The sequence below is a fragment of the Saccostrea cucullata genome, unplaced genomic scaffold (assembly GCF_032062105.1).
Source record: "Saccostrea cucullata isolate Sc308-1 unplaced genomic scaffold, CSIRO_AGI_Scuc_v1 ctg11277, whole genome shotgun sequence".
Classification (NCBI taxonomy): domain Eukaryota; kingdom Metazoa; phylum Mollusca; class Bivalvia; order Ostreida; family Ostreidae; genus Saccostrea; species Saccostrea cuccullata.
The window spans coordinates 13,072-21,792 of NW_026923508.1; the positions used below are offsets into that span (position 1 = coordinate 13,072).

Below are 8,721 nucleotides of genomic sequence, written 5' to 3' on the forward strand. Positions count from 1 at the left end.
AAATTGGTATGAACAATGATACAACTGTTAGTTTAAGAAATAGAAACTCAAGGAAATGTTGTTTTGTCAAGAAAAGAAATTATAAGGACCATTTTTATTTGTACTTTAATCTATATAATTGAAAGTCCTTCTGTAACATCAACTTATTTTTTAGTAGCAACCATTAATTTAAAAATTCTGATCGAACTGAAAACATGCTCTTGAGTATCGGATCAGTTGTGAGATTTAAATATTAAATGTACATGATAATGGAATACAAATACATAAATTGAGGGATTTGTCATTTAGCTTAGTTCTTAGTTTTTAATCCTTAATAAGCCTAGCATCAACAACTGAAGCAAATATGACAGGTCATGTTTATCTTTAAATTTCAGTTCGCCTAAAAACCACATTGAGTAGTTAAATGTTTTTGTACTACTTGATATTATGTCTACATTAATAGGTTAGTTATACGTTACATTAAAAAAACGAAAAAAAATAATGTCAACATGAACATACATGTATAAGTTTAGTTAATATGCAAGACAGATTAATGAAGGATATGGAAATAACGAACAGTATTCAATCTCAACGTCCATTAAACAAATATACAAAATAAGAGCAGAGCAAACACGGACCTCCGAAACATCAGAGGTGGGATCAGGTGCCATGGAGGAGTGAGCATCCCCTGCCGACCGGTCACACCCGCCGTGTGCTCGTTGTCATAATCAGGAAAAAACGGAAAAAATCCGTGGTCAATTCAGTGTATAAATAATGGACTAACAATTGGTATGAAAAACGTCAGTCAGCATTTCATTCAATGATAAATTGTATTTGCTGACAAGGTCATTGTATCGACCATAGAATTTACGAAATGATGACTTTAATTATGTTGACTTTAATGATGACTTTAATGATGACTTTAATGTCAAAAAACATTTTCTCTCTGATTGAAGAATTTAAAAAAAATTAAGAGTGGTTGAAGTTAGTTAAGGGGAAAACACAGAGTAAACAATTATAAATATCATGATAACTGTGAAATTAATACGTAATCAACCCCCTGCAGTGTAGTCATTTGTTGAAATATGTAACTTATAATTAAGGAAATCATCATGTGGATACATGTTATAGTGTGATATGCAGCTGTCTAAAACACCTAAATTCATACTTTACTCAACAATTTGATGACATGTTATTCTCGACCTTTAATAAATGCACATATACTATCCACTCAAAATGCTATAGTAAATTAAACAAAAAAAGAGAGGAAACTTTCATTTTAAACAGTTTGCACAAATGCTTTACTATATTGTACATGTATATCCCTTGCATGATCTGTAACCTTTGGGTTGAAAATATAAGCCTCTCATAATTAAAAAAAAACTTTAAAAAGATAAACTTTGGAAAAAAAACTCAAATTTTGGCATATTTAAAAAAAAAGAATTAAATTAAAGCTAGTATAGAAGGAAAACGTTCTTCGTCTCATTAGGGAATCCTTGTTTACTCTTTGGACGCTATTCTTTGGTAAATAGTAATAGTAAATTTAATAAAAATACATCAGTTACACTAAGCAAGTCAGTTTTCAAAGAAAGGAATGGAGCTTAAATGAATAGAATTCTAAAATGTATCACTGAAGTTAAAATTTAAGTATGTATGAAAAAGGACTTTCATTGATGCTAACAGATTTTAAGCGGTAACAAAAATCCATCCGTTAAAATCATTATGGGGAAATATGTACCACTTGTTTTAATAGATTAATTCTTTCCTACAGGGAAATAAAACATTGAATCATATTTTATCCTGTAGGAGGTTGGAAACTGGTATAAAAACATAAGTTAATATAAAGTCGAACAAGAATATGTTGTTTTGTGAAGAAAGATCCAAGATGGCATCTTACCTTTCCACCACATTCATAATATTGATCATGTTCTCTCATTGTATAACCATATCGTCACTGCAGAGGGAATGTTCTGGGTAAGTAGGCAGAAGTAATAAAAAGAGCTTTTTATCATGTTTTTTTTTAAACATTTCCAATGATTTTGCCGGAGTTTTTGGTTTCATTACGATGACCAATCGATCGGCTAATTTTATGCATAAATTCGGCGTTGATGTAAATTATCAAGCTAGGCACTCTATTGATCATATCAGGAAACCAAACAATTAGACAGTTTACACAGAAAAGAGTAAACGATTCCCGATCGATTAACATGCAAAAATATCTCCAGCGTGTGCGACGTAAAGTGACGTAGCGATGCTGATCCAGGTCGATAGACGTATTCATGTTTAATATTTCACTAGAACTTATCTAATTACCCTACCAAATAGAAATTTTGCATTTTTGTTGTATTTGTTTTTCATTAAATGTTGACGAATTTTCATGATTTTTTTTTCATGGAGTAAAAGAAAATGTCTTTGTCAATAATTTCCGAACAGCCCTCGTGGATTATAGAGAATTACAACTGCATACAAAGGCTGGTGATGGTAAAGCAGAATTAATATCCTTTAAAATCAGCTAAAATTAGCTGCTATTGAGCCCTTATATAGTCAGTAATACCTACAAATGCATGTGTATGGAAAAAATGTGGTAGATTCAGTGGTTTCTTTAATTCTAAATTTACTGGAATACTCACATGTGCACAAAGAAACAAAATTTTGTTAATTGCTACATGTAAAATGCCGTTGAAAAGTAATTTTTTTTAGCTGAAGGCCACATCGTCGTCTTCGCATGTTAAGATTTTAAGTAAATTCTGCTTCATGTGAATGTAAAAACAGATCGGCCAATAAAGGAAACAATTCATGTCCTTCATGAATTTATAGGTTTCCAAAGACTTTATAAGTGTTGCCAATTACATTACATTGGGTTTATTTCACCACATCTATACGTTTTCCCATTCTTTGTTATTTTTTTTATTTCTCATTATATTAATGACATTAAGTACTCGTACATGCGTATTCAGTGATTGAACTTACCATTAGGAAACTTAAGCTTAAATTTGATTAAAGTTCAAAGTCACGGAAGTGTTGTTTATGATTTTTTCTCCTCATAAGGATTAATATATCGTTTTATTTCCTTCTATGAGGGATAAACATATATTTCGATGTATGTCAAAAAAAATTCTGCAGTCGATCGAAAATGAATTTAGATACATTCCTAGTGCTTATTATATACATTTATCTGAATCAATCTGATTCATCGGAATCCAATCAATGCAATGGGTAAGTTATTAAGCGCTTATTTGTTTTAAAATAATAAATATAGTATAAAAATTGAAGATGTTTCTTAATCAGGTATTTTTGCTTTGAGGATAATCAAGGAAGAATCCAAGCAACAAATGATCCGCTTAAAAGGATGCAAACAATAACGTTTTATATATATTCAGTTATATTCGATAGACACACAGTACACTACAATATCTATACATATATAGCCATTCCAAAGATCCAGCAAAACAAAAAAGGGAAAGTGTTAACTTTTGAAATACTCTGCTAATAATTTCAATCCCATTAGAAGGTTTTTTTTTAAGTTTGACAAATTATTTATAAGGATGTCTTTATTTGATCTTAGGAAAATTAGTATGTGATATTTAATCAGTGATATGTGTAAAAGAGAAAGAGAAAACGTTTAAAGATGACATTGAATCTGATGTAACGTTAACAGTAGTCTTTAAGTACGTTGGTACTGCAATAATCAAAAACTGCAAAAAAATAATTAAAAAAAGAATTAAGAAATAGAAATATAAACTCAATCAAATATTTAAATGCATTCTAGTCCACATGGGTTAACATGCTGTATGGGATATAAATGGAATCAAACAACGCAATCCTGCATATGTAAGTTAATACTGTGTTTTATTTATTGTTTGGTCATCAACTTTGATTTTCTCCTTTTCGTTTTTAAAAAATGGAGTATTTTACAAAAAAAATATTTTCTTAAGAATCGGCATGTCAACAGATTACGTGTGTTTTCTCATTTAATGTTTTATCCAGATTTAACCGATAGTTCATCGACGCGCCATGATCTAAGTTTGGCTGAAAAGCGCGATGACAATGAAGCGACGGTGCGATAGCAAGATGATGATGGGATGTCGCGATCGTACGATTACAATTAACCAAAGCTTATTGCTCTTATCAAATTTACAAAGCACATTCGTCAGTGCATTATTGTTCCGCCAATTCATTGCTTTATTGTTGCATTTCTTTTTCAATATCGCACAATAGCGTAATTGAGCTAGTGAACAAGACATATCCGGATTAAATATGGATTGAATACTTTTAAAGCTTTTTTTCGTCTTTTTGCTAAATTAATACATTTTATAAGAGATGGAAATTACTATTTAAAATTATTTTTTTGCAATATTATCATGAAAGTATTCCCTCATAAATTATTTATCATTTATGATCTCTGACATTTGTATGTCACACATAAAACAATATCTGACATACTTTTCTCAAATAGTATGTGAAGTCGGATTTCACGGTCCAGATTGCACAAAAACATGTGAACCACCATCGTTTGGAAGAGATTGTCAGTTACTCTGCAACTGTAGCAAAAACAATTGTCATCATGCTTATGGTTGTGAAATACGTAATAAAGGTATTTTCTCTAAGGTGATATTATTTTAATGCTTTAACAGCAACGATAAATTGTGAGAAAGGTAGAGTATCGCTCAAATAATCAATCATCAGAATGAATTAAAATGCTGTAATATCCTCGGTTTCTTTAAGGATGACATTTTTATATCAAATTTTGTTCATATCAAGTGTTAACTTGAATATCGAACATTTGAAAAAAAACATTTCTTTTTAGCTGAATACACCATGTCCACCAACAATACACCAACAATTGTTAAAACAGAAAATGAGACATCAACAGAGCATCCTTCAAGAACAAGGAAAGGTAAAGATGTTTTTAAAGTAATAACATCTTCATAAAATATTTAGCACATAATGCACTTGAATCACTAGTATCATGATTTGGTTTGGTATACACAACTCTTCAGAGCTATCCTAACCTTTGATAATATTGATAAAGATGAGTGTTATTTAAGAAATAAACAACAATGTTAAAAGTTCTCTTGAAAATGACTTAGTTGGTCAAGTGATCAAATCCTGTGAATCCTGAAGGGCTTGTCAGTAGAGTTGATCACGTACCAACTACGTTTATTTCCCAGTGAACTTTCTAACATTGCTCTTTATTACTTATTTTTACATTTGAGACGAATAAAGTCCGAGTTAAACTGCATTTATAACAGGAACGAGCCGCTGTATTCTATTCTGTGACGCGCAATGACCTAGAAGATGTTTGGTCTTGAAAATTCACTTCGTTCCAATTTTGAATGTTTACAATGATGTTTAGCAGTTTAGTTCAGGACATATCAGTGAAAGAACAAGGATTGCTACCGAGAATAACTTTTTCTTGAGTTCTTAATTAAAGACGTTCGATCCTGATATTTAAATTCTTAAACTTTTTTGTCAAGTATAATTTTAGTTTCTACACACATAGCTTAATTAAAAATCAAATCAAAATATGGGGGTCAATATGCTTCTTTTGGAGCTACAGTACATTAGATATGACCTTTTTGCACTGAAATCTATGTCTCAATGAAAAATTACATCTTCAGCGTTTTCCCTCTAATATTTTCATCCAAATAAAACATGGAACAAAATAATATTAACAACAAGTCTATTTTTAAAAAGACACTTTTAATTTGTGACGAAGAAAATGTTTCAAATTCCTACGCATAATAAATTATTTGACCTTTCTGCACTCACAAAATGGGATTTTTCTTGCATTATAAATTTTAATAAGCAAGAGAATTAATTTGAAGTCTTAAACTTTTTCTGAATTTCAGAAGATAGATCAAAGTTATCTTAAATATTCAGAAAAGAACATCAAAAGTGGGGATATATAATGTAAACTTTTAGATATTACGAAAACTTTGTCAATTTTATGATAAAATTGGCTCAATTTTTCCCTGGACTTTCAGAATATATTAACTATATTTGCCATAATTCGTCGAAAGAATTCATAAGAAAAAAATTATTAGGTATTTCAGAACACTCATAATACATTTCACTGCAAAAAACAGCTTTGTGTACAACCAGCAGGGAAAATTGGAATCTAAAATTAATAGTACTGTATCAAGTTCAAAAGGCATAAATTGATAATTTTGTTCTAAAAAACCTTCTGCCACAAAATATAGTCCCTGGCTTAACCCTACTTGAGTGGAATTTAATTGCGGTTTTTGCAATGTATATAGTTTAATTTGCATTACAGATGCTTAATTCAACACTAAAACTTAAAAACGATGCAGAATTTTAGAAATAAAGGTTTAGACCAAAATTGAATCAAAAGCAGAGGATTGAACGTCCATAATGCTAGTATATTTGAAGTCAAAAACGGTGGTATCGCCTGTTTTAGTTTTAAATTACATAACTTTAAAGGAATTTTGGGTTAAAGAGGTAAGTATGGTTTTAGGCTAATTATAATATTCAATTACTAACATCGAAAGAAGATTTATTGTGCATCTCTTGATTGAAAAATATCAATATATTTTATTCACTGTATCCTTTTTATCATTATTAAGTTAGAAATATTCCAAAACAAGTTGCACCGTGACAGAAATATATGTAAACAAAATATCATCTCGCACTGTGATTAAGTCACTCTATTACCGCTGCTCCCCAAATAAAGTTCATCTAAGAGAAATATTTGGAAATGTAAAAATTATCAATGTTAAATTTTAAGTCTTCTCTACGTCTATGTTTCCTTTATTTATTTATTTTCTGTGCCTATGCGTGTGATCGCATGAAGTATAAATTTCAACTTTGGAATATTTAGTATGGTTACTTTTCGAAAAATATAGAAGATTGCACAATATGGTCTTATGCTTAGTTTAGTACATAACATGCTACTGGATGAGATCTTATATAATAATGAGTATTGAAATATGCTTGGACACAGATAAAAAGTTTTTGATCATGATATAAAAGTGATTCTTTCTTGTACATGCATATGGCAATATTCGAACGTATCTAGTTGTAATCAACAATTTTCCATTTGTATTGTGTGTAATCTGTTAGTGTAAATTGTCATGCTTTTCTTTGGTATGATATACATTTTAATTAAAAAAAATATTTTCCAGTTCGTATTTTGAATTGTTTAATTAATTTTCTCATAAAATGAAAAAAAAAAAATTAATGAAACCTAATTCTTTGTAAATACATTACTAATGATACATGTATTGTTTGTCAAAGATTTCAAACATGTAATCCAATTGATGCTTAATATTATTGGGTTATATGACATCTTTTAACCCATATGGTTGGGAACCGAGACTTTGTTTCAAAATCTTAAATCTCGGAATGTTTGTACTGTATGTATGTACACAACACTTTGACTTGATAAATAACTTAAAAAGGATCATTTCATTTCACGAATTTAGACTGTCTTGATAGATAAATTATTGTTTAACGTCCCTCTGAAGAATATTTTACTCATATGGAGAGGAAATTTGAATATAAGTTAGAATGTAATGATTCTAAAATTAAATCTGCAGAACTGACCATATTTTACTATAGCGTTATTAATTTCAGCATTTTCACTCAATAAACATTCGCCCAAACACTGCAACAATGAAGATGCGAAAAGCAAAAATCAGCTGAACAGCGAACAATAAAATTCAATAACTACTGGCATTATCATTCTATTAGCGATTGCTGGTGCGCTTATGTTTATTTATATTGGAACATATTTTGTAAAATATGAGCACAGCCATACGGAAATACCACAAACACAAAGTAATGTTTGAGTTACCTTTCAGACGATTTAAGAAAACGCTTAAATAACTGAGAATTGTTTAAGGAGTTTGAGCTTCACTTTTGTTTAGCACAATATTACCTGTATTACAATATTACATAATTATATATTTTAGAAAAGTATTATGTGATTGCTTTAATTAATAAACAAATCATAAAAAATCTAGTACATGTTTATCTGATGAAACAAAAAACAGTACAAAACAGGAGTAGGGCAAATACGGATCTTAAAACATCAGAGGTGGGATCAGGTGCCATGGAGGAGTGAGCATCCCCAGCCGACCGGTCACACTCAGGAAAATTCAGTGTATTAAAAATGGACTAACAATCAGTATGAAAAACGTCAGTCAGCTTTTGACTCAATGATATATTGTATTTGCTGACAGTGTCAATGTATCGGCCATAGAACTTGCGAAAAGATGACTTTAAACGAAACTGCTGATATTCTCGTTTCATCAACCTGTTTGTCAATAGGTCACCAAGTTATATCAATTGTTCGTACGTATAGCATTCTCTTGCGTATCGAATCAACTGAGAGATATAAACTCATATAAACTCAGTATACAAGTGATGAAGGTATATTGCTGCATCAGTAAGGGAAGTTGACGATAGAAAAAATAAAGGCATCACGTTTGTCATAAAGCTTGGTTGTTTTTTAACCATTAGCGTCTTTTTCAAGTAAAATATCCAAATATGAAACAGATATGTCGGACTCTGTGGTATCTTTTATCTCAAGCTTAATGAAATTCAGAATAGAGTTTAAATAACTTAATTATAATGTACTGGCATTATTTGTCTTTTAGTAATAGGTGGTCTGCGTTTGTTTAAGATGTGAGTTTAGGAATAGGACAGCACCGCAGGCAAGAAGTAATATTTGAGTTATTTTTCGGTAATCTTATGAAATCGCTTAAGGGGGCCGACTAT

At 30.4% G+C, this 8,721-nt stretch overlaps 1 long non-coding RNA gene across 1 annotated transcript; it reads left to right on the forward strand.

The window, feature by feature from the left end:
- The first annotated feature begins 4,464 nt into the window (after window positions 1–4,464).
- Window positions 4,465–6,339, forward strand: LOC134264179 (uncharacterized). The gene is made up of 3 exons (XR_009991464.1): window positions 4,465–4,573; window positions 4,787–4,876; window positions 6,257–6,339. It is a non-coding gene; the product is annotated as an uncharacterized LOC134264179 (long non-coding RNA).
- The last annotated feature ends 2,382 nt before the right edge of the window (window positions 6,340–8,721 follow it).